Source organism: Hyla sarda, unplaced genomic scaffold, assembly GCF_029499605.1.
Source record: "Hyla sarda isolate aHylSar1 unplaced genomic scaffold, aHylSar1.hap1 scaffold_379, whole genome shotgun sequence".
Lineage (NCBI taxonomy): Eukaryota > Metazoa > Chordata > Amphibia > Anura > Hylidae > Hyla > Hyla sarda.
In genome coordinates, this window is record NW_026610398.1 from 228,741 (window position 1) to 253,390 (window position 24,650).

The 24,650-nt window shown below is 45.8% G+C and overlaps 6 non-coding genes and 2 pseudogenes across 6 annotated transcripts; all 8 read right to left on the reverse strand.

Moving 5' to 3' along the window:
• Positions 1-379: 379 nt before the first annotated feature.
• LOC130332481 (U2 spliceosomal RNA) lies at positions 380-570 on the reverse strand. Its single transcript, XR_008875167.1, has one exon. It is a non-coding gene; the product is annotated as a U2 spliceosomal RNA (small nuclear RNA).
• A 2,091-nt stretch (positions 571-2,661) lies between these two features.
• LOC130332518 (U2 spliceosomal RNA) lies at positions 2,662-2,836 on the reverse strand (annotated as a pseudogene).
• Positions 2,837-8,245: 5,409 nt separating this feature from the next.
• LOC130332529 (U2 spliceosomal RNA) lies at positions 8,246-8,463 on the reverse strand (annotated as a pseudogene).
• A 2,080-nt stretch (positions 8,464-10,543) lies between these two features.
• On the reverse strand, positions 10,544-10,734 carry LOC130332482 (U2 spliceosomal RNA). Its single transcript, XR_008875168.1, has one exon. It is a non-coding gene; the product is annotated as a U2 spliceosomal RNA (small nuclear RNA).
• Positions 10,735-12,824: 2,090 nt separating this feature from the next.
• LOC130332483 (U2 spliceosomal RNA) lies at positions 12,825-13,015 on the reverse strand. Its single transcript, XR_008875169.1, has one exon. It is a non-coding gene; the product is annotated as a U2 spliceosomal RNA (small nuclear RNA).
• A 2,083-nt stretch (positions 13,016-15,098) lies between these two features.
• LOC130332484 (U2 spliceosomal RNA) lies at positions 15,099-15,289 on the reverse strand. The gene has a single exon (XR_008875170.1). It is a non-coding gene; the product is annotated as a U2 spliceosomal RNA (small nuclear RNA).
• A 2,090-nt stretch (positions 15,290-17,379) lies between these two features.
• On the reverse strand, positions 17,380-17,571 carry LOC130332511 (U2 spliceosomal RNA). Its single transcript, XR_008875196.1, has one exon. It is a non-coding gene; the product is annotated as a U2 spliceosomal RNA (small nuclear RNA).
• A 2,095-nt stretch (positions 17,572-19,666) lies between these two features.
• Positions 19,667-19,853, reverse strand: LOC130332515 (U2 spliceosomal RNA). The gene has a single exon (XR_008875199.1). It is a non-coding gene; the product is annotated as a U2 spliceosomal RNA (small nuclear RNA).
• Positions 19,854-24,650: the final 4,797 nt, after the last annotated feature.

Sequence of the window (24,650 nt, forward strand, 5' to 3'; positions counted from 1 at the left end):
GCGCGATATTGGGGAAGGGATGAGATTTTATATTTCTTCATAAGCATTAATCTTATTTTGTCAATTAGGAACATTCAGCACCCACCCGCTATCAAGGCAGCTGCCTATCATGTCATGCCCTACCTGCACAGGTGTGCTGGCTACTCAAATGATCCAATTAAGGAGGCCATTTAGTCAGCAGCAGCAGAAGTCCTGTGCCTGGACGCTCCAACAGCGGCCAGACACAAGCAGAAGCAGCAGAAGCAGCAGCAGCACCACCTTTTGTTTTTTGGCTGCAGCAGCAGCAGCAGCAGCAGCAAGGCCCACAGGGCTGGCTAGCTGGCTAGCCAGCAAGCAGGTAGCAATGAAAGTAGGAATCTTTCTTTTTAACCCTGTAAGGGGGTGGTGCACTGTACCCGAAGATACTGCCATATCGGGTCAATGCATAGGGCGACGGAAGCAAGCTTCGAAATCGGCCCCCGTTCTCAAAAATCCATTTAATATATGGTCCCCAGATAGGGGACGTATCAGATATTAAACTGATAAGAACAGATACTACACTTGATCTTAGCCAAAAGGCCGAGAAGCGATAACCGTGAAAGGGGCGGGCCCAACAAGGTCCCCTTCATGGGCACTATCACTGCTTGCTGTCAGGGAGGCTGCCAGACAATTTTCCATGCACACTCTGGGCTGGGGGGCAGTCAACCACCAGTACACACAGCAGAACCTAAACCCATACCATTATTGCTAAGCAGCAAGACAGGGGCCCATTGCACTCCCACGGGGCCTTTTTAAATGCAATCCATAACCCGGATTTGCCAGGAACCCTTCTTACTCCTCCTACTTGCATGTGACACTGGGCTTAGGATCTGCATAGGAAACACACACACAAGCACACACCTACCTTTGTTGCCTGCAGATGCCTCCTTGGCTGTCCCCAAACGGTATCAAACCAACACCCACGGGAAGCTGTAAGCATAGAGGACATGCCTGCACCCCATTGGACTTACCTGTGTGGGTTAAATCCGGGTTATTTGACAACCTATGGCGGTGATGGTTCTGCTCAGGCAGAGCAGTGCTGATGCTCCTCATAAAGCTGTCGCTGCTGTGAAGGTTCTAGGTGACATCACAATCCCTATGGTTACATACACAACAAAGCTGGGTTGTTGTTGTTTACACTCTGCAAGGCCTGTGGAAGTGAGTGACATCATAGCACTGTAGTTCTGAGGGTTCTAGATGGATGCAACAATCTCCTGTTGCTTCTATGAAGGCCATAATAGACGACATCACCAAACAGCTCCATAGTCACATACACAGCAAAGGAGAGATGTTGTTTACACCTAGTGATGTCAGTGGTATTGAGTGACATCACAGCACAGTGCTAAGGCTCCTGGGCCTGGACACAGCAGCGGCTGCAATATCTCAACGGAGAATACGTTTATATATATGTGTGTGTGTGCGCGTATATATATATATATATATATATATATATATATATATATATATATATTTCTCCGCCGAAATCACTTTTAAACCCATTTCCACCTTTTTTTCCCTTCTCTTCCTCTTACTTTTTTTTCACGTTTTTTTACGTTTTTCTCCTTTTCGCCTCTTTTCTGGGCGTATTATTCTTCTTTTTCTTCTTTTTTTTCGTCTAATGCATACCCCATCAGTGCAGCAATGCTTATTCAATACCGCCAGCAGATGGAGACACTGGGGGATAATTTTCTAAGGATTTATACTGATTTTTCCTGTCTGAATTTGTCGCACAGAAAGTTGCAGGCCAAATATGTGTGACATTTCTGCGACTTTAGCTTCTAGAGCATTTTTACAACATTATACATAGGTGCTGAATACATAAAAAGCGACTGTTCAGCGACAGACAAGTCGCATCGGCTGAAAGTAGGCCAGAATGTCAGTCCATGTTGGAGCAGGTTTAGATACAGTCTAAAGCATAGATCTCAAAGTCTGTGCACAGAATTTAGCAAGGGCCTCGCACCTTCTGATGCATCAGGTAGGTGCACTATAGCATAGCCTAACCCTCTGTACTTTGGTCTATATTGATGCGGGACATAGACAGCCAGCTGATGACCAATCCATTAGTGCAATGGATGGCTGGAAGCATTTGTCTTTGCCTTTGCAATACCACAGAAGCAATGCATGGTCAATGTACAGCAATGACACACCTGTGTGAACAGCCAGGAGACCCCCCCATGTTATGTTACATAGTTACATAGTTAGTACGGTCGAAAAAAGACATATGTCCATCAAGTTCAACCAGGGAATTAAGGGGTAGGGGTGTGGCGCGATATTGGGGAAGGGATGAGATTTTATATTTCTTCATAAGCATTAATCTTATTTTGTCAATTAGGAACATTCAGCACCCACCCGCTATCAAGGCAGCTGCCTATCATGTCATGCCCTACCTGCACAGGTGTGCTGGCTACTCAAATGATCCAATTAAGGAGGCCATTTAGTCAGCAGCAGCAGAAGTCCTGTGCCTGGACGCTCCAACAGCGGCCAGACACAAGCAGAAGCAGCAGAAGCAGCAGCAGCACCACCTTTTGTTTTTTGGCTGCAGCAGCAGCAGCAGCAGCAGCAAGGCCCACAGGGCTGGCTAGCTGGCTAGCCAGCAAGCAGGTAGCAATGAAAGTAGGAATCTTTCTTTTTAACCCTGTAAGGGGGTGGTGCACTGTACCCGAAGATACTGCCATATCGGGTCAATGCATAGGGCGACGGAAGCAAGCTTCGAAATCGGCCCCCGTTCTCAAAAATCCATTTAATATATGGTCCCCAGATAGGGGACGTATCAGATATTAAACTGATAAGAACAGATAAGGTTTCAACAAAAAATTTTTTTTTTATTGAATAAATAAGAAACCATACAGAATTTAAAATGCAAAATAATAAAAGGTTCACAAAAGTTTTAAAATACAAATAATAAAACCAGTTATAAAAGGAGAAAAAATAAAAATGGCAGGATAAAACATTATACAAATGTCATAAAAACTGATTATATTGTTATTTCGTTCCATAGAGGCAGACACCACATGGATGCTGCCTCGCTGGCCCCCAACTGTTTCTTGTCTCTTAGGTAATAGATGTACATCTCACTCAGGGCCAGCTTTATACAGTTTTTAACATCAATAAAATCATGTTTAAAAAGTAAGATGTTCCTAACTTTCCAGATGGCATTTTTAAAACAATTAATAATCATCCAGCAGATCATCTGCTGTTTAAAATTGGGGCAGTTAAAAAGACCGTAAAAGACACATTCGTGATTAAAATCTTTTAGGCCGCAGGCCCACTTCAAAAGTGGGCCTACCTTCCTCCAAAGCTCCCGTGCAAAAGGGCAGTTCCAAAATATGTGCAGCACCGTTTCGTCCACTCCGCAGCCATCTCTCGGGCACTTGGCTCTCGCCACCAGTCCTCGCCTGTGCTGGAACTCACGAGTAGGGAGGCACTGGTGGACGATTGCCCAGGCAAGATCCCTGTGTACATTCGCCAGAAACTTCCCGTACACGTTCCGCCATACCTTTTTGGATCTTGCCTGTGTGAAATTGGACACTGCCAGGGTAACCTCACTCCGCCTGAGGACCTTTGATACCTTTCTCTGGTCCCCCAGTATGTCAGGCTCCAAATCTTGGAGACCTAGGAGCCTGACTGTCTTTTCCAACACCACATAATGTTTTGGGGGACACAGAAGCACCGGAGCGTTCAGAGGGATGCGCAACCATCTTTTAAAAACCATGCCCGCAGCGTACCTTAAAAAGCAGCTAAAAATGCCATCGGATTTAATCATTTTAAAACAGAAACAGAAATACTTTATGTAAAAGAAAGTAAAAAGGTTAGGAACATCTTTCCCGCCATTATCTTTACTTTTGTACATAAAATCACGCTTTAATTTCTCCATTTTTGAACCCCATAAAAAAGTAAAAACAATTCTAGTTACTTTTTTAATGTATAAAATAGATGGAGGAAATACCATGGCAATGTATAGCATAATAGGGAGTAAAACCATCTTTATTATTAAAATCTTCCCCTCCATGGTAAGGTTTCTAAGATTCCACATTAAAATCTTCTTCTCCATCTTAGCTATAGCTGAATCCCAGTTAGGGCTCCCATCATTGACCTGGTTAAAAACAATACCTAAAACTTTAATTTGATCCTGTTGCATTGTGACTCCTGGGGTGATGGATGAATCCCAGGAGCCAATATAAAAACAGTCACATTTATCTGTGTTTAGCTTAAAACCAGAGACCTCGCAGAAATAGCTGGTGTTCCTCAATGCCCCCCTCATGGATGGAGAGTCCGGGCACAGTATGGTGACATCATCCATGTACCCCAACACCTTTAGATGGGTCCCTCCTCCACCAGGTATCGGTACGCCTCTTACTACCCGGTCTTTTCTGAGGAGGGCCATCAGTGGTTCGATTGCGCAAATAAAAAGGAGTGGGGACAGGGGGCAGCCCTGTTTGACACCTGATAAAAGAGGAACACCGCTGGTTAAAAAGCCATTAACAGAGACTTGACTAAAACAGGATCGGTATAAAAGCATGATTCGGCTTAAAATCGTTTCAGGCACTGCCATCTTTTTAAGAACTAAAAACAGGTATTCATGGGAGACCCTATCAAAGGCTTTTTCAAAGTCTAAGGATAAAATTGCTACAGTTTGATTTCTATCCTTAAAATACCATAAAACATCTCTTAAAATATTTAGGGATTCAGCTATAGACCTTCCAGGTACCCCACAAACCTGATTTGGGTGAATTAATTTATGAATAAAAGGTTTAAAACGGACAGCTAATAACTTGGCTAAAACTTTATAATCGACATTTAAAAGTGTGATGGGGCGCCAATTTTTTAGCATATCCTTTTCACCCTTTTTAAAAAGTAATGATACAATCCCCCTCCTCCAGGAAGGGGGAAGTTCATTAACAATAAAAGTTTCTTTATACAATAAAACCATATCATCCTTTAAAATATCCCAAAAAGCTAAATAAAATTCGATGGGTAAACCATCTTCCCCAGGGGCCTTCCCACTAGAAAAACTTTTAAAAACAAATAAAAGTTCATCTAAGTTAAGATCACGGGATAAAACCTCCTGGTCTAAAACATCTAGCTTAAAATCAAGGGAATTAAGAACATGTTCTAAAAAGGATGGATTAAGATCTTTCTTATTAAAAAGAAGCTGGTAGAAGTTAAAAACTGCATCTAACATGCCTTTTGGAGTGGATTCACCCTCAAGGTTTTGGATGATATCCCTCCTATTCATCACTTTTTTAAAAAAGAAACGGGAACATTTCTCGCCCTCCTCCAGGTGCTGCACATGTGAGTTAAAAATGATTTGTTTCCCTTTCTTTTCTATGGCATGTTTTATTTCAGTTTTAAGGTTTAAAATATCATTTTCTACATCCATACCAGCTTCTTTCAATTTAAAAAGTACATTTAAACGCATGTTAAGAACATAAAACCACTGTTTTTCCATTTTTGCCTTCTTCTTACCTGCTTTGATAAAAAAAAATCTGATTTTAGATTTGGTGCCCTCCCACCAGTGCAGCATAGGCTCGTGGGGTTTTCTTTGTGATTGCCAGCACTGGTAGGTCCGCACAAACTCCTCTTTTATCTCAGGGTCCTCTAGGAGTGTGGTGTTTAATCTCCAGAGGCCCCTTTTTGCTTTTTGCTCCCCCTCTAGCTCCAGGACCACCAAGAGGAGCTTATGATCAGAGAAGATATTCTGCTCGAGCGTGCATTTCAGGGGTTTAAAAGCTCTAGAGGAAAAAATAAAATCGATTCTGGAGCTCACTCTTCCATTGGACCATGTGGCGCCCGGGTCCTCCGGCAAGAGATCCTTCCAGCAATCTTTCAAGTTAAAATCATCAATAAAATTTTTAAGCAGGTAAGAAGTGCGGTCTTTACGATTAATATCCCCACCCTGCCGGTGTTCCCCATCACGTATGCAGTTAAAATCACCTCCCACCAGCAGGGGGGAAGACCCAACACAAAACAGTGGTAAAATTTCAAATAGTTCTGCCCGCTCCTGTTTATCAGGAGGGGCATACACATTTAAAACACGAATTAAAAGTCCATTAAAATATAGATGAATTAAAAGAGCTCTGCCAGGCACAATCTCAGTTACTGTATGAATCGAAAAGGACTGGCCTCGGCAGAGCAGCCCAACACCCACAGAACGACAGTCATTTGCACCGGACCATATGGATGGGCCCAGCTTCCAGTCTTCTTTTAAGTCTTTATAGTCCATTTTACTAGGGATTCCACATTCTTGTAGCAGGCAAAGGTCAAAGTCACATGTCTCTAGATAAGAAAATAAAGCAGCCCTGCGATCAGGGCTCTTTAAGGACCTCACATTGAGTGAGGCAATTTTTACAGGGATAGGCATAGTTTATGGAGAGTCCGTGCTTGGAGAATCAAAGTCAATAATAAGCTGCGTACCGTCATCCCCCGCCTGCGGGGTCATCAGCTCCTTAATGTTCTGAGGGTCGGAGCTTGAGATCGATGATGCCCCGACCCTGAGCTCGCTCTCGTCCGAACTACGGCACGCCGCTTTCCTTTGAATGTCTTCCTCTTCTTCTTCTCTTTGTCTTTTAAATGTCATACTGCTGTCCATATCCTCTGTGTTGCTCTCACTCGATGTAATCTCTGGCCCCCGGCTGATGGATCTGCGTCTTCTTTCATCTTTTGACGACTGGAACTGCTGCACAGGGGCCTGTGAGGCCTCTTTTCCGGAACCTTTGCCGCTACCTTGGGAAGTTTTCATCGCTTGTTCCCCAGCAAGCGTTGCTGAGGACTGTTGCTCCAACTTCCCCATCGATCGACGATGGCCAGTTTTACCCACCGGGTCCACTGCTGGCGGGGCAGCAAACCCTGGTTTGGCGCCACTTGTCTTCTTGGCCCTGTCCTGTATAGGCGGAGTAACAGGACCGGGCTCAGACCTGGCCACCTGGCTCCCCTTCCGGCGGGCTTTCACCGGGGCCTCTTCGTCCGGAGCAGGGCGACCCTGGGCCAAGCCAGTACCTGGCTTATGCTGCAATTTTGGGTCCACCTCTGCCCCCACCGAGGCCCGTCGGCTGCCACCCGCCACAGGTGAGCCCCCTTCAGAAGTTTCGGCGGGCTCTTGAGCCAGGTAGGAAGTCGATCGACGTCTTTCAATTTCCCGGGCAGTAAACTCGATCACCCGCCCGGGCTTCGTGGAATCCCCATGGCCTCCCCCTAGCACTACCACCGGTGGGCCCCCCGATGGAGCACCAGAGGTCTTGGGCCTGGACCCATCAGTACCTGCCTTCTGGGGTTTGGGCATCTTAAAAAAAGGACGTCTTTTGTCCTGTCCCCTCTTTGGGTGGGCCCAGCCTTGACCCACCCATCGTAGTTTTTGCTTTATGGGGACAGGAATTAAAATCATGATTTTCCTCTCCGCAGAGGTTACACCTTATCGTATGGCTACATCTTGAGGCTATGTGACCTTCTTGGCCACACCTATTGCAGCGAATCACACGCTCCGCGCCGCAGGTCTCCTGGGTGTGGCCAAACCTCAAGCAATTTCGGCAATACATAGGCATTTGAGGATAGAACAGGAAGCCCCGAACTCTCCCGATGGCAAAATTTGGGGGCGGATGGCAAAGACCCCCAATACCACCGGGATCCTTACGGAGCTTGACCCAGAACTTCCTCTTGCCGTTCCAGAACCGCACGGAGTTCAATATTTTGTTTGCGAATCGCACCTCTTCGCAGTATCGCCGAAGAAAAGTGGCTATATCCTCCGTGGTCACATGAGGGCTGTGCATAGCCACCACCAACGGTATATGTTCCTCACCATAGAGGAACTGGAACGAAAGACCGTCGAGTCGATCGTCCCTCTGGTCCGCACCAGACAAGGTTGCATAGATGTTATCGCAACACGCCGTGGCCGTGAAGGTGACGGTATACAGGCCACGGCTTTCCTGGTCATTTAGACACAGGATGTCCTCCCTATTGAGGCGGAAGTAGTCAAGAAGAATCACCTCCGCAATGAAGCGGAGGTTCTTCAACTGACGATGGCTCTCCGACACCTCTATGCGGATGGTATTTCGCATCGACATTTCCCCAGAGGGGAAAGCCCAGGAGAACGGCATCTTCCACACCCAGGGACTAAGCCCCTTCCCCAATAGCAGCAGGGGCTCGGAATCCCGCTATAAAAGCGGAACCCTTACCCAAGGCAGAGGTCGGGGGTACCCTAGGTGCTTCCGAAGCTACAGGTAACGCTCAACGTACCGAAAATGCCTTCTGAGACACAAGGTCCCAGAGACAGGGGGATCGCAACCCGTTGTCTGTGGACTAAGCCCGCTCCCCAATAGCAGCAAGGGGGTGAAGTCCCTCCGTAAGGAGAGACAATCCCCCAAGGCCGAGAAGCGGGGTACCACAGACACCTTCCGACCAGACCAAATGCAGATACTACACTTGATCTTAGCCAAAAGGCCGAGAAGCGATAACCGTGAAAGGGGCGGGCCCAACAAGGTCCCCTTCATGGGCACTATCACTGCTTGCTGTCAGGGAGGCTGCCAGACAATTTTCCATGCACACTCTGGGCTGGGGGGCAGTCAACCACCAGTACACACAGCAGAACCTAAACCCATACCATTATTGCTAAGCAGCAAGACAGGGGCCCATTGCACTCCCACGGGGCCTTTTTAAATGCAATCCATAACCCGGATTTGCCAGGAACCCTTCTTACTCCTCCTACTTGCATGTGACACTGGGCTTAGGATCTGCATAGGAAACACACACACAAGCACACACCTACCTTTGTTGCCTGCAGATGCCTCCTTGGCTGTCCCCAAACGGTATCAAACCAACACCCACGGGAAGCTGTAAGCATAGAAGACATGCCTGCACCCCATTGGACTTACCTGTGTGGGTTAAATCCGGGTTATTTGACAACCTATGGCGGTGATGGTTCTGCTCAGGCAGAGCAGTGCTGATGCTCCTCATAAAGCTGTCGCTGCTGTGAAGGTTCTAGGTGACATCACAATCCCTATGGTTACATACACAACAAAGCTGGGTTGTTGTTGTTTACACTCTGCAAGGCCTGTGGAAGTGAGTGACATCATAGCACTGTAGTTCTGAGGGTTCTAGATGGATGCAACAATCTCCTGTTGCTTCTATGAAGGCCATAATAGACGACATCACCAAACAGCTCCATAGTCACATACACAGCAAAGGAGAGATGTTGTTTACACCTAGTGATGTCAGTGGTATTGAGTGACATCACAGCACAGTGCTAAGGCTCCTGGGCCTGGACACAGCAGCGGCTGCAATATCTCAACGGAGAATACGTTTATATATATGTGTGTGTGTGCGCGTATATATATATATATATATATATATATATATATATATTCTCCGCCGAAATCACTTTTAAACCCATTTCCACCTTTTTTTCCCTTCTCTTCCTCTTACTTTTTTTTCACGTTTTTTTACGTTTTTCTCCTTTTCGCCTCTTTTCTGGGCGTATTATTCTTCTTTTTCTTCTTTTTTTTCGTCTAATGCATACCCCATCAGTGCAGCAATGCTTATTCAATACCGCCAGCAGATGGAGACACTGGGGGATAATTTTCTAAGGATTTATACTGATTTTTCCTGTCTGAATTTGTCGCACAGAAAGTTGCAGGCCAAATATGTGTGACATTTCTGCGACTTTAGCTTCTAGAGCATTTTTACAACATTATACATAGGTGCTGAATACATAAAAAGCGACTGTTCAGCGACAGACAAGTCGCATCGGCTGAAAGTAGGCCAGAATGTCAGTCCATGTTGGAGCAGGTTTAGATACAGTCTAAAGCATAGATCTCAAAGTCTGTGCACAGAATTTAGCAAGGGCCTCGCACCTTCTGATGCATCAGGTAGGTGCACTATAGCATAGCCTAACCCTCTGTACTTTGGTCTATATTGATGCGGGACATAGACAGCCAGCTGATGACCAATCCATTAGTGCAATGGATGGCTGGAAGCATTTGTCTTTGCCTTTGCAATACCACAGAAGCAATGCATGGTCAATGTACAGCAATGACACACCTGTGTGAACAGCCAGGAGACCCCCCCATGTTATGTTACATAGTTACATAGTTAGTACGGTCGAAAAAAGACATATGTCCATCAAGTTCAACCAGGGAATTAAGGGGTAGGGGTGTGGCGCGATATTGGGGAAGGGATGAGATTTTATATTTCTTCATAAGCATTAATCTTATTTTGTCAATTAGGAACATTCAGCACCCACCCGCTATCAAGGCAGCTGCCTATCATGTCATGCCCTACCTGCACAGGTGTGCTGGCAACTCAAATGATCCAATTAAGGAGGCCATTTAGTCAGCAGCAGCAGAAGTCCTGTGCCTGGACGCTCCAACAGCGGCCAGACACAAGCAGAAGCAGCAGAAGCAGCAGCAGCACCACCTTTTGTTTTTTGGCTGCAGCAGCAGCAGCAGCAGCAGCAAGGCCCACAGGGCTGGCTAGCTGGCTAGCCAGCAAGCAGGTAGCAATGAAAGTAGGAATCTTTCTTTTTAACCCTGTAAGGGGGTGGTGCACTGTACCCGAAGATACTGCCATATCGGGTCAATGCATAGGGCGACGGAAGCAAGCTTCGAAATCGGCCCCCGTTCTCAAAAATCCATTTAATATATGGTCCCCAGATAGGGGACGTATCAGATATTAAACTGATAAGAACAGATACTACACTTGATCTTAGCCAAAAGGCCGAGAAGCGATAACCGTGAAAGGGGCGGGCCCAACAAGGTCCCCTTCATGGGCACTATCACTGCTTGCTGTCAGGGAGGCTGCCAGACAATTTTCCATGCACACTCTGGGCTGGGGGGCAGTCAACCACCAGTACACACAGCAGAACCTAAACCCATACCATTATTGCTAAGCAGCAAGACAGGGGCCCATTGCACTCCCACGGGGCCTTTTTAAATGCAATCCATAACCCGGATTTGCCAGGAACCCTTCTTACTCCTCCTACTTGCATGTGACACTGGGCTTAGGATCTGCATAGGAAACACACACACAAGCACACACCTACCTTTGTTGCCTGCAGATGCCTCCTTGGCTGTCCCCAAACGGTATCAAACCAACACCCACGGGAAGCTGTAAGCATAGAGGACATGCCTGCACCCCATTGGACTTACCTGTGTGGGTTAAATCCGGGTTATTTGACAACCTATGGCGGTGATGGTTCTGCTCAGGCAGAGCAGTGCTGATGCTCCTCATAAAGCTGTCGCTGCTGTGAAGGTTCTAGGTGACATCACAATCCCTATGGTTACATACACAACAAAGCTGGGTTGTTGTTGTTTACACTCTGCAAGGCCTGTGGAAGTGAGTGACATCATAGCACTGTAGTTCTGAGGGTTCTAGATGGATGCAACAATCTCCTGTTGCTTCTATGAAGGCCATAATAGACGACATCACCAAACAGCTCCATAGTCACATACACAGCAAAGGAGAGATGTTGTTTACACCTAGTGATGTCAGTGGTATTGAGTGACATCACAGCACAGTGCTAAGGCTCCTGGGCCTGGACACAGCAGCGGCTGCAATATCTCAATGGAGAATACGTTTATATATATGTGTGTGTGTGCGCGTATATATATATATATATATATATATATATATATATATATATATTTCTCCGCCGAAATCACTTTTAAACCCATTTCCACCTTTTTTTCCCTTCTCTTCCTCTTACTTTTTTTTCACGTTTTTTTACGTTTTTCTCCTTTTCGCCTCTTTTCTGGGCGTATTATTCTTCTTTTTCTTCTTTTTTTTTGTCTAATGCATACCCCATCAGTGCAGCAATGCTTATTCAATACCGCCAGCAGATGGAGACACTGGGGGATAATTTTCTAAGGATTTATACTGATTTTTCCTGTCTGAATTTGTCGCACAGAAAGTTGCAGGCCAAATATGTGTGACATTTCTGCGACTTTAGCTTCTAGAGCATTTTTACAACATTATACATAGGTGCTGAATACATAAAAAGCGACTGTTCAGCGACAGACAAGTCGCATCGGCTGAAAGTAGGCCAGAATGTCAGTCCATGTTGGAGCAGGTTTAGATACAGTCTAAAGCATAGATCTCAAAGTCTGTGCACAGAATTTAGCAAGGGCCTCGCACCTTCTGATGCATCAGGTAGGTGCACTATAGCATAGCCTAACCCTCTGTACTTTGGTCTATATTGATGCGGGACATAGACAGCCAGCTGATGACCAATCCATTAGTGCAATGGATGGCTGGAAGCATTTGTCTTTGCCTTTGCAATACCACAGAAGCAATGCATGGTCAATGTACAGCAATGACACACCTGTGTGAACAGCCAGGAGACCCCCCCATGTTATGTTACATAGTTACATAGTTAGTACGGTCGAAAAAAGACATATGTCCATCAAGTTCAACCAGGGAATTAAGGGGTAGGGGTGTGGCGCGATATTGGGGAAGGGATGAGATTTTATATTTCTTCATAAGCATTAATCTTATTTTGTCAATTAGGAACATTCAGCACCCACCCGCTATCAAGGCAGCTGCCTATCATGTCATGCCCTACCTGCACAGGTGTGCTGGCTACTCAAATGATCCAATTAAGGAGGCCATTTATTCAGCAGCAGCAGAAGTCCTGTGCCTGGACGCTCCAACAGCGGCCAGACACAAGCAGAAGCAGCAGAAGCAGCAGCAGCACCACCTTTTGTTTTTTGGCTGCAGCAGCAGCAGCAGCAGCAGCAGCAAGGCCCACAGGGCTGGCTAGCTGGCTAGCCAGCAAGCAGGTAGCAATGAAAGTAGGAATCTTTCTTTTTAACCCTGTAAGGGGGTGGTGCACTGTACCCGAAGATACTGCCATATCGGGTCAATGCATAGGGCGACGGAAGCAAGCTTCGAAATCGGCCCCCGTTCTCAAAAATCCATTTAATATATGGTCCCCAGATAGGGGACGTATCAGATATTAAACTGATAAGAACAGATACTACACTTGATCTTAGCCAAAAGGCCGAGAAGCGATAACCGTGAAAGGGGCGGGCCCAACAAGGTCCCCTTCATGGGCACTATCACTGCTTGCTGTCAGGGAGGCTGCCAGACAATTTTCCATGCACACTCTGGGCTGGGGGGCAGTCAACCACCAGTACACACAGCAGAACCTAAACCCATACCATTATTGCTAAGCAGCAAGACAGGGGCCCATTGCACTCCCACGGGGCCTTTTTAAATGCAATCCATAACCCGGATTTGCCAGGAACCCTTCTTACTCCTCCTACTTGCATGTGACACTGGGCTTAGGATCTGCATAGGAAACACACACACAAGCACACACCTACCTTTGTTGCCTGCAGATGCCTCCTTGGCTGTCCCCAAACGGTATCAAACCAACACCCACGGGAAGCTGTAAGCATAGAGGACATGCCTGCACCCCATTGGACTTACCTGTGTGGGTTAAATCCGGGTTATTTGACAACCTATGGCGGTGATGGTTCTGCTCAGGCAGAGCAGTGCTGATGCTCCTCATAAAGCTGTCGCTGCTGTGAAGGTTCTAGGTGACATCACAATCCCTATGGTTACATACACAACAAAGCTGGGTTGTTGTTGTTTACACTCTGCAAGGCCTGTGGAAGTGAGTGACATCATAGCACTGTAGTTCTGAGGGTTCTAGATGGATGCAACAATCTCCTGTTGCTTCTATGAAGGCCATAATAGACGACATCACCAAACAGCTCCATAGTCACATACACAGCAAAGGAGAGATGTTGTTTACACCTAGTGATGTCAGTGGTATTGAGTGACATCACAGCACAGTGCTAAGGCTCCTGGGCCTGGACACAGCAGCGGCTGCAATATCTCAACGGAGAATACGTTTATATATATGTGTGTGTGTGCGCGTATATATATATATATATATATATATATATATATATATATTTCTCCGCCGAAATCACTTTTAAACCCATTTCCACCTTTTTTTCCCTTCTCTTCCTCTTACTTTTTTTTCACGTTTTTTTACGTTTTTCTCCTTTTCGCCTCTTTTCTGGGCGTATTATTCTTCTTTTTCTTCTTTTTTTTCGTCTAATGCATACCCCATCAGTGCAGCAATGCTTATTCAATACCGCCAGCAGATGGAGACACTGGGGGATAATTTTCTAAGGATTTATACTGATTTTTCCTGTCTGAATTTGTCGCACAGAAAGTTGCAGGCCAAATATGTGTGACATTTCTGCGACTTTAGCTTCTAGAGCATTTTTACAACATTATACATAGGTGCTGAATACATAAAAAGCGACTGTTCAGCGACAGACAAGTCGCATCGGCTGAAAGTAGGCCAGAATGTCAGTCCATGTTGGAGCAGGTTTAGATACAGTCTAAAGCATAGATCTCAAAGTCTGTGCACAGAATTTAGCAAGGGCCTCGCACCTTCTGATGCATCAGGTAGGTGCACTATAGCATAGCCTAACCCTCTGTACTTTGGTCTATATTGATGCGGGACATAGACAGCCAGCTGATGACCAATCCATTAGTGCAATGGATGGCTGGAAGCATTTGTCTTTGCCTTTGCAATACCACAGAAGCAATGCATGGTCAATGTACAGCAATGACACACCTGTGTGAACAGCCAGGAGACCCCCCCATGTTATGTTACATAGTTACATAGTTAGTACGGTCGAAAAAAGACATATGTCCATCAAGTTCAACCAGGGAATTAAGGGGTAGGGGTGTGGCGCGATATTGGGGAAGGGATGAGATTTTATATTTCTTCATAAGCATTAATCTTATTTTGTCAATTAGGAACATTCAGCACCCACCCGCTATCAAGGCAGCTGCCTATCATGTCATGCCCTACCTGCACAGGTGTGCTGGCTACTCAAATGATCCAATTAAGGAGGCCATTTAGTCAGCAGCAGCAGAAGTCCTGTGCCTGGACGCTCCAACAGCGGCCAGACACAAGCAGAAGCAGCAGAAGCAGCAGCAGCACCACCTTTTGTTTTTTGGCTGCAGCAGCAGCAGCAGCAGCAGCAAGGCCCACAGGGCTGGCTAGCTGGCTAGCCAGCAAGCAGGTAGCAATGAAAGTAGGAATCTTTCTTTTTAACCCTGTAAGGGGGTGGTGCACTGTACCCGAAGATACTGCCATATCGGGTCAATGCATAGGGCGACGGAAGCAAGCTTCGAAATCGGCCCCCGTTCTCAAAAATCCATTTAATATATGGTCCCCAGATAGGGGACGTATCAGATATTAAACTGATAAGAACAGATACTACACTTGATCTTAGCCAAAAGGCCGAGAAGCGATAACCGTGAAAGGGGCGGGCCCAACAAGGTCCCCTTCATGGGCACTATCACTGCTTGCTGTCAGGGAGGCTGCCAGACAATTTTCCATGCACACTCTGGGCTGGGGGGCAGTCAACCACCAGTACACACAGCAGAACCTAAACCCATACCATTATTGCTAAGCAGCAAGACAGGGGCCCATTGCACTCCCACGGGGCCTTTTTAAATGCAATCCATAACCCGGATTTGCCAGGAACCCTTCTTACTCCTCCTACTTGCATGTGACACTGGGCTTAGGATCTGCATAGGAAACACACACACAAGCACACACCTACCTTTGTTGCCTGCAGATGCCTCCTTGGCTGTCCCCAAACGGTATCAAACCAACACCCACGGGAAGCTGTAAGCATAGAGGACATGCCTGCACCCCATTGGACTTACCTGTGTGGGTTAAATCCGGGTTATTTGACAACCTATGGCGGTGATGGTTCTGCTCAGGCAGAGCAGTGCTGATGCTCCTCATAAAGCTGTCGCTGCTGTGAAGGTTCTAGGTGACATCACAATCCCTATGGTTACATACACAACAAAGCTGGGTTGTTGTTGTTTACACTCTGCAAGGCCTGTGGAAGTGAGTGACATCATAGCACTGTAGTTCTGAGGGTTCTAGATGGATGCAACAATCTCCTGTTGCTTCTATGAAGGCCATAATAGACGACATCACCAAACAGCTCCATAGTCACATACACAGCAAAGGAGAGATGTTGTTTACACCTAGTGATGTCAGTGGTATTGAGTGACATCACAGCACAGTGCTAAGGCTCCTGGGCCTGGACACAGCAGCGGCTGCAATATCTCAACGGAGAATACGTTTATATATATGTGTGTGTGTGCGCGTATATATATATATATATATATATATATATATATATATATATTTCTCCGCCGAAATCACTTTTAAACCCATTTCCACCTTTTTTTCCCTTCTCTTCCTCTTACTTTTTTTTCACGTTTTTTTACGTTTTTCTCCTTTTCGCCTCTTTTCTGGGCGTATTATTCTTCTTTTTCTTCTTTTTTTTCGTCTAATGCATACCCCATCAGTGCAGCAATGCTTATTCAATACCGCCAGCAGATGGAGACACTGGGGGATAATTTTCTAAGGATTTATACTGATTTTTCCTGTCTGAATTTGTCGCACAGAAAGTTGCAGGCCAAATATGTGTGACATTTCTGCGACTTTAGCTTCTAGAGCATTTTTACAACATTATACATAGGTGCTGAATACATAAAAAGCGACTGTTCAGCGACAGACAAGTCGCATCGGCTGAAAGTAGGCCAGAATGTCAGTCCATGTTGGAGCAGGTTTAGATACAGTCTAAAGCATAGATCTCAAAGTCTGTGCACAGAATTTAGCAAGGGCCTCGCACCTTCTGATGCATCAGGTAGGTGCACTATAGCATAGCCTAACCCTCTGTACTTTGGTCTATATTGATGCGGGGACATAGACAGCCAGCTGATGACCAATCCATTAGTGCAATGGATGGCTGGAAGCATTTGTCTTTGCCTTTGCAATACCACAGAAGCAATGCATGGTCAATGTACAGCAATGACACACCTGTGTGAACAGCCAGGAGACCCCCCCATGTTATGTTACATAGTTACATAGTTAGTACGGTCCGAAAAAAGACATATGTCCATCAAGTTCAACCAGGGAATTAAGGGGTAGGGGTGTGGCGCGATATTGGGGAAGGGATGAGATTTTATATTTCTTCATAAGCATTAATCTTATTTTGTCAATTAGGAACATTCAGCACCCACCCGCTATCAAGGGCAGCTGCCATATCATGTCATGCCCTACCTGCACAGGTGTGCTGGCTACTCAAATGATCCAATTAAGGAGGCCATTTAGTCAGCAGCAGCAGAAGTCCTGTGCCTGGACGCTCCAACAGCGGCCAGACACAAGCAGAAGCAGCAGAAGCAGCAGCAGCACCACCTTTTGTTTTTTGGCTGCAGCAGCAGCAGCAGCAGCAGCAAGGCCCACAGGGCTGGCTAGCTGGCTAGCCAGCAAGCAGGTAGCAATGAAAGTAGGAATCTTTCTTTTTAACCCTGTAAGGGAGGTGGTGCACTGTACCCGAAGATACTGCCATATCGGGTCAATGCATAGGGCGACGGAAGCAAGCTTCGAAATCGGCCCCCGTTCTCAAAAATCCATTTAATATATGGTCCCCAGATAGGGGACGTATCAGATATTAAACTGATAAGAACAGATACTACACTTGATCTTAGCCAAAAGGGCCGAGAAGCGATAACCGTGAAAGGGGCGGGCCCAACAAGGTCCCCCTTCATGGGCACTATCACTGCTTGCTGTCAGGGAGGCTGCCAGACAATTTTCCATGCACACTCTGGGCTGGGGGGCAGTCAACCACCAGTACACACAGCAGAACCTAAACCCATACCATTATTGCTAAGCAGCAAGACAGGGGCCCATTGCACTCCCACGGGGCCTTTTAAATGCAATCCATAACCCGGATTTGCCAGGAACCCTTCTTACTCCTCCTACTTGCATGTGACACTGGGCTTAGGATCTGCATAGGAAACACACACACAAGCACACACCTACCCTTTGTTGCCTGCAGATGCCTCCTTGGCTGTCCCCCAAACGGTATCAAACCAACACCCACGGGAAGCTGTAAGCATAGAGGACATGCCTGCACCCCATTGGACTTACCTGTGTGGGTTAAATCCGGGTTATTTGACTACCTATGGCGGTGATGGTTCTGCTCAGGCAGAGCAGTGCTGATGCTCCTCATAAAGCTGTCGCTGCTGTGAAGGTTCTAGGTGACATCACAATCCCTATGGTTACATACACAACAAAGCTGGGTTGTTGTTGTTTACACTCTGCAAGGCCTGTGGAAGTGAGTGACATCATAGCACTGTAGTTCTGAGGGTTCTAGATGGATGCAACAATCTCCTGTTGCTTCTATGAAGGCCATAAAGACGACATCACCAAACAGCTCCATAGTCACATACACAGCAAAGGAGAGATGTTGTTTACACCTAGTGATGTCAGTGGTATTGAGTGACATCACAGCACAGTGCTAAGGCTCCTGGGCCTGGACACAGCAGCGGCTGCAATATCTCAACGGAGAATACGTTTATATATATGTGTGTGTAGTGCGCGTATATATATATATATATATATATATATATATATATATATATATATATATTTCTCCGCCGAAATCACTTTTAAACCCATTTCCACCTTTTTTTCCCTTCTCTTCCTCTTACTTTTTTTTCACGTTTTTTTACGTTTTTCTCCTTTTCGCCTCTTTTCTGGGCGTATTACTTCTCTTTTTCTTCTTTTTTTTCGTCTAATGCATACCCCAATCAGTGCAGCAATGCTTATCAATACCGCCAGCAGATGGAGACACTGGGGGATAATTTTTCTAAGGATTTATACTGATTTTTCCTGGTCTGAATTTGTCGCACAGAAAGTTGCAGGCCAAATATGTGTGACATTTCTGCGACTTTAGCTTCTAGAGCATTTTTACAACATTATACATAGGTGCTGAATACATAAAAAGCGACTGTTCAGCGACAGACAAGTCGCATCGGCTGAAAGTAGGCCAGAATGTCAGTCCATGTTGGAGCAGGTTTAGATACAGTCTAAAGCATAGATCTCAAAGTCTGTGCACAGAATTTAGCAAGGGCCTCGCACCTTCTGATGCATCAGGTAGGTGCACTATAGCATAGCCTAACCCTCTGTACTTTGGTCTATATTGATGCGGGACATAGACAGCCAGCTGATGACCAATCCATTAGTGGCAATGGATGGCTGGAAGCATTTGTCTTTGCCTTTGCAATACCACAGAAGCAATGCATGGTCAATGTACAGCAATGACACACCTGTGTGAACAGCCAGGAGACCCCCCCATGTTATGTTACATAGTTACATAGTTAGTACGGTCGAAAAAAGACATATGTCCATCAAGTTCAACCAGGGAATTAAGGGGTAGGGGTGTGGCGCGATATTGGGGAAGGGATGAGATTTTATATTTCTTCATAAGCATTAATCTTATTTTGTCAATAGGAACATTCAGCACCCACCCGCTATCAAGGCAGCTGCCTATCATGTCATGCCCTACTGCACAGGTGTGCTGGCTACTCAAATGATCCAATTAAGGAGGCCATTTAGTCAGCAGCAGCAGAAGTCCTGTGCCTGGACGCTCCAACAGCGGCCAGACACAAGCAGAAGCAGCAGAAGCAGCAGCAGCACACCTTTTGTTTTTTGGCTGCAGCAGCAGCAGCAGCAGCAGCAAGGCCCACAGGGCTGGCTAGCTGGCTAGCCAGCAAGCAGGTAGCAATGAAAGTAGGAATCTTTCTTTTTAACCCTGTAAGGGGGTGGTGCACTGTACCCGAAGATACTGCCATATCGGGTCAATGCTTAGGGCGACGGAAGCAAGCTTCGAAATCGGCCCCCGTTCTCAAAAATCCATTTAATATATGGTCCCCAGATAGGGGACGTATCAGATATTAAACTGATAAGAACAGATACTACACTAAAATTTTATTGAATAAATAAGAAACCATACAAAATTTAAAATGCAAAATAATAAAAGGTTCACAAAAGTTTTAAAATACAAATAATAAAACCAGTAATAAAAGGAGAAAAAATAAAAATGGCAGGATAAAACATTATACAAATGTCATAAAAACTGATTATACTGTTATTTCGTTCCATAGAGGCAGACACCACATGGATGCTGCCTCGCTGGCCCCCAACTGTTTCTTGTCTCTTAGGTAATAGATGTACATCTCACTCAGGGCCAGCTTTATACAGTTTTTAACATCAATAAAATCATGTTTAAAAAGTAAGATGTTCCTAACTTTCCAGATGGCATTTTTAAAACAATTAATAATCATCCAGCAGATCATCTGCTGTTTAAAATTGGGGCAGTTAAAAAGACCGTAAAAGACACATTCGTGATTAAAATCTTTTAGGCCGCAGGCCCACTTCAAAAGTGGGCCTACCTTCCTCCAAAGCTCCCGTGCAAAAGGGCAGTTCCAAAATATGTGCAGCACCGTTTCGTCCACTCCGCAGCCATCTCTCGGGCACTTGGCTCTCGCCACCAGTCCTCGCCTGTGCTGGAACTCACGAGTAGGGAGGCACTGGTGGACGATTGCCCAGGCAAGATCCCTGTGTACATTCGCCAGAAACTTCCCGTACACGTTCCGCCATACCTTTTTGGATCTTGCCTGTGTGAAATTGGACACTGCCAGGGTAACCTCACTCCGCCTGAGGACCTTTGATACCTTTCTCTGGTCCCCCAGTATGTCAGGCTCCAAATCTTGGAGACCTAGGAGCCTGACTGTCTTTTCCAACACCACATAATGTTTTGGGGGACACAGAAGCACCGGAGCGTTCAGAGGGATGCGCAACCATCTTTTAAAAACCATGCCCGCAGCGTACCTTAAAAAGCAGCTAAAAATGCCATCGGATTTAATAATTTTAAAACAGAAACAGAAATACTTTATGTAAAAGAAAGTAAAAAGGTTAGGAACATCTTTCCCGCCATTATCTTTACTTTTGTACATAAAATCACGCTTTAATTTCTCCATTTTTGAACCCCATAAAAAAGTAAAAACAATTCTAGTTACTTTTTTAATGTATAAAATAGATGGAGGAAATACCATGGCAATGTATAGCATAATAGGGAGTAAAACCATCTTTATTATTAAAATCTTCCCCTCCATGGTAAGGTTTCTAAGATTCCACATTAAAATCTTCTTCTCCATCTTAGCTATAGCTGAATCCCAGTTAGGGCTCCCATCATTGACCTGGTTAAAAACAATACCTAAAACTTTAATTTGATCCTGTTGCATTGTGACTCCTGGGGTGATGGATGAATCCCAGGAGCCAATATAAAAACAGTCACATTTATCTGTGTTTAGCTTAAAACCAGAGACCTCGCAGAAATAGCTGGTGTTCCTCAATGCCCCCCTCATGGATGGAGAGTCCGGGCACAGTATGGTGACATCATCCATGTACCCCAACACCTTTAGATGGGTCCCTCCTCCACCAGGTATCGGTACGCCTCTTACTACCCGGTCTTTTCTGAGGAGGGCCATCAGTGGTTCGATTGCGCAAATAAAAAGGAGTGGGGACAGGGGGCAGCCCTGTTTGACACCTGATAAAAGAGGAACACCGCTGGTTAAAAAGCCATTAACAGAGACTTGACTAAAACAGGATCGGTATAAAAGCATGATTCGGCTTAAAATCGTTTCAGGCACTGCCATCTTTTTAAGAACTAAAAACAGGTATTCATGGGAGACCCTATCAAAGGCTTTTTCAAAGTCTAAGGATAAAATTGCTACAGTTTGATTTCTATCCTTAAAATACCATAAAACATCTCTTAAAATATTTAGGGATTCAGCTATAGACCTTCCAGGTACCCCACAAACCTGATTTGGGTGAATTAATTTATGAATAAAAGGTTTAAAACGGACAGCTAACAACTTGGCTAAAACTTTATAATCGACATTTAAAAGTGTGATGGGGCGCCAATTTTTTAGCATATCCTTTTCACCCTTTTTAAAAAGTAATGATACAATCCCCCTCCTCCAGGAAGGGGGAAGTTCATTAACAATAAAAGTTTCTTTATACAATAAAACCATATCATCCTTTAAAATATCCCAAAAAGCTAAATAAAATTCGATGGGTAAACCATCTTCCCCAGGGGCCTTCCCACTAGAAAAACTTTTAAAAACAAATAAAAGTTCATCTAAGTTAAGATCACGGGATAAAACCTCCTGGTCTAAAACATCTAGCTTAAAATCAAGGGAATTAAGAACATGTTCTAAAAAGGATGGATTAAGATCTTTCTTATTAAAAAGAAGCTGGTAGAAGTTAAAAACTGCATCTAACATGCCTTTTGGAGTGGATTCACCCTCAAGGTTTTGGATGATATCCCTCCTATTCATCACTTTTTTAAAAAAGAAACGGGAACATTTCTCGCCCTCCTCCAGGTGCTGCACATGTGAGTTAAAAATGATTTGTTTCCCTTTCTTTTCTATGGCATGTTTTATTTCAGTTTTAAGGTTTAAAATATCATTTTCTACATCCATACCAGCTTCTTTCAATTTAAAAAGTACATTTAAACGCATGTTAAGAACATAAAACCACTGTTTTTCCATTTTTGCCTTCTTCTTACCTGCTTTGATAAAAAAAAATCTGATTTTAGATTTGGTGCCCTCCCACCAGTGCAGCATAGGCTCGTGGGGTTTTCTTTGTGATTGCCAGCATTGGTAGGTCCGCACAAACTCCTCTTTTATCTCAGGGTCCTCTAGGAGTGTGGTGTTTAATCTCCAGAGGCCCCTTTTTGCTTTTTGCTCCCCCTCTAGCTCCAGGCCCACCAAGAGGAGCTTATGATCAGAGAAGATATTCTGCTCGAGCGTGCATTTCAGGGGTTTAAAAGCTCTAGAGGAAAAAATAAAATCGATTCTGGAGCTCACTCTTCCATTGGACCATGTGGCGCCCGGGTCCTCCGGCAAGAGATCCTTCCAGCAATCTTTCAAATTAAAATCATCAATAAAATTTTTAAGCAGGTAAGAAGTGCGGTCTTTACGATTAATATCCCCACCCTGCCGGTGTTCCCCATCACGTATGCAGTTAAAATCACCTCCCACCAGCAGGGGGGAAGACCCAACACAAAACAGTGGTAAAATTTCAAATAGTTCTGCCCGCTCCTGTTTATCAGGAGGGGCATACACATTTAAAACACGAATTAAAAGTCCATTAAAATATAGATGAATTAAAAGAGCTCTGCCAGGCACAATCTCAGTTACTGTATGAATAGAAAAGGACTGGCCTCGGCAGAGCAGCCCAACACCCACAGAACGACAGTCATTTGCACCGGACCATATGGATGGGCCCAGCTTCCAGTCTTCTTTTAAGTCTTTATAGTCCATTTTACTAGGGATTCCACATTCTTGTAGCAGGCAAAGGTCAAAGTCACATGTCTCTAGATAAGAAAATAAAGCAGCCCTGCGATCAGGGCTCTTTAAGGACCTCACATTGAGTGAGGCAATTTTTACAGGGATAGGCATAGTTTATGGAGAGTCCGTGCTTGGAGAATCAAAGTCAATAATAAGCTGCGTACCGTCATCCCCCGCCTGCGGGGTCATCAGCTCCTTGATGTTCTGAGGGTCGGAGCTTGAGATCGATGATGCCCCGACCCTGAGCTCGCTCTCGTCCGAACTACGGCACGCCGCTTTCCTTTGAATGTCTTCCTCTTCTTCTTCTCTTTGTCTTTTAAATGTCACACTGCTGTCCATATCCTCTGTGTTGCTCTCACTCGATGTAATCTCTGGCCCCCGGCTGATGGATCTGCGTCTTCTTTCATCATTTGACGACTGGAACTGCTGCACAGGGGCCTGTGAGGCCTCTTTTCCGGAACCTTTGCCGCTACCTTGGGAAGTTTTCATCGCTTGTTCCCCAGCAAGCGTTGCTGAGGACTGTTGCTCCAACTTCCCCATCGATCGACGATGGCCAGTTTTACCCACCGGGTCCACTGCTGGCGGGGCAGCAAACCCTGGTTTGGCGCCACTTGTCTTCTTGGCCCTGTCCTGTATAGGCGGAGTAACAGGACCGGGCTCAGACCTGGCCACCTGGCTCCCCTTCCGGCGGGCTTTCACCGGGGCCTCTTCGTCCGGAGCAGGGCGACCCTGGGCCAAGCCAGTACCTGGCTTATGCTGCAATTTTGGGTCCACTTTTGCCCCCACCGAGGCCCGTCGGCTGCCACCCGCCACAGGTGAGCCCCCTTCAGAAGTTTTGGCGGGCTCTTGAGCCAGGTAGGAAGTCGATCGACGTCTTTCAATTTCCCGGGCAGTAAACTCGATCACCCGCCCGGGCTTCGTGGAATCCCCATGGCCTCCCCCTAGCACTACCACCGGTGGGCCCCCCGATGGAGCACCAGAGGTCTTGGGCCTGGACCCATCAGTACCTGCCATCTGGGGTTTGGGCATCTTAAAAAAGGACGTCTTTTGTCCTGTCCCCTCTTTGGGTGGGCCCAGCCTTGACCCACCCATCGTAGTTTTTGCTTTATGGGGACAGGAATTAAAATCGTGTTTTTCCTCTCCGCAGAGGTTGCACCTTATCGTATGGCTACATCTTGAGGCTATGTGACCTTCTTGGCCACACCTATTGCAGCGAATCACACGCTCCGCGCCGCAGGTCTCCTGGGTGTGGCCAAACCTCAAGCAATTTCGGCAATACATAGGCATTTGAGGATAGAACAGGAAGCCCCGAACTCTCCCGATGGCAAAATTTGGGGGCGGATGGCAAAGACCCCCAATACCACCGGGATCCTTACGGAGCTTGACCC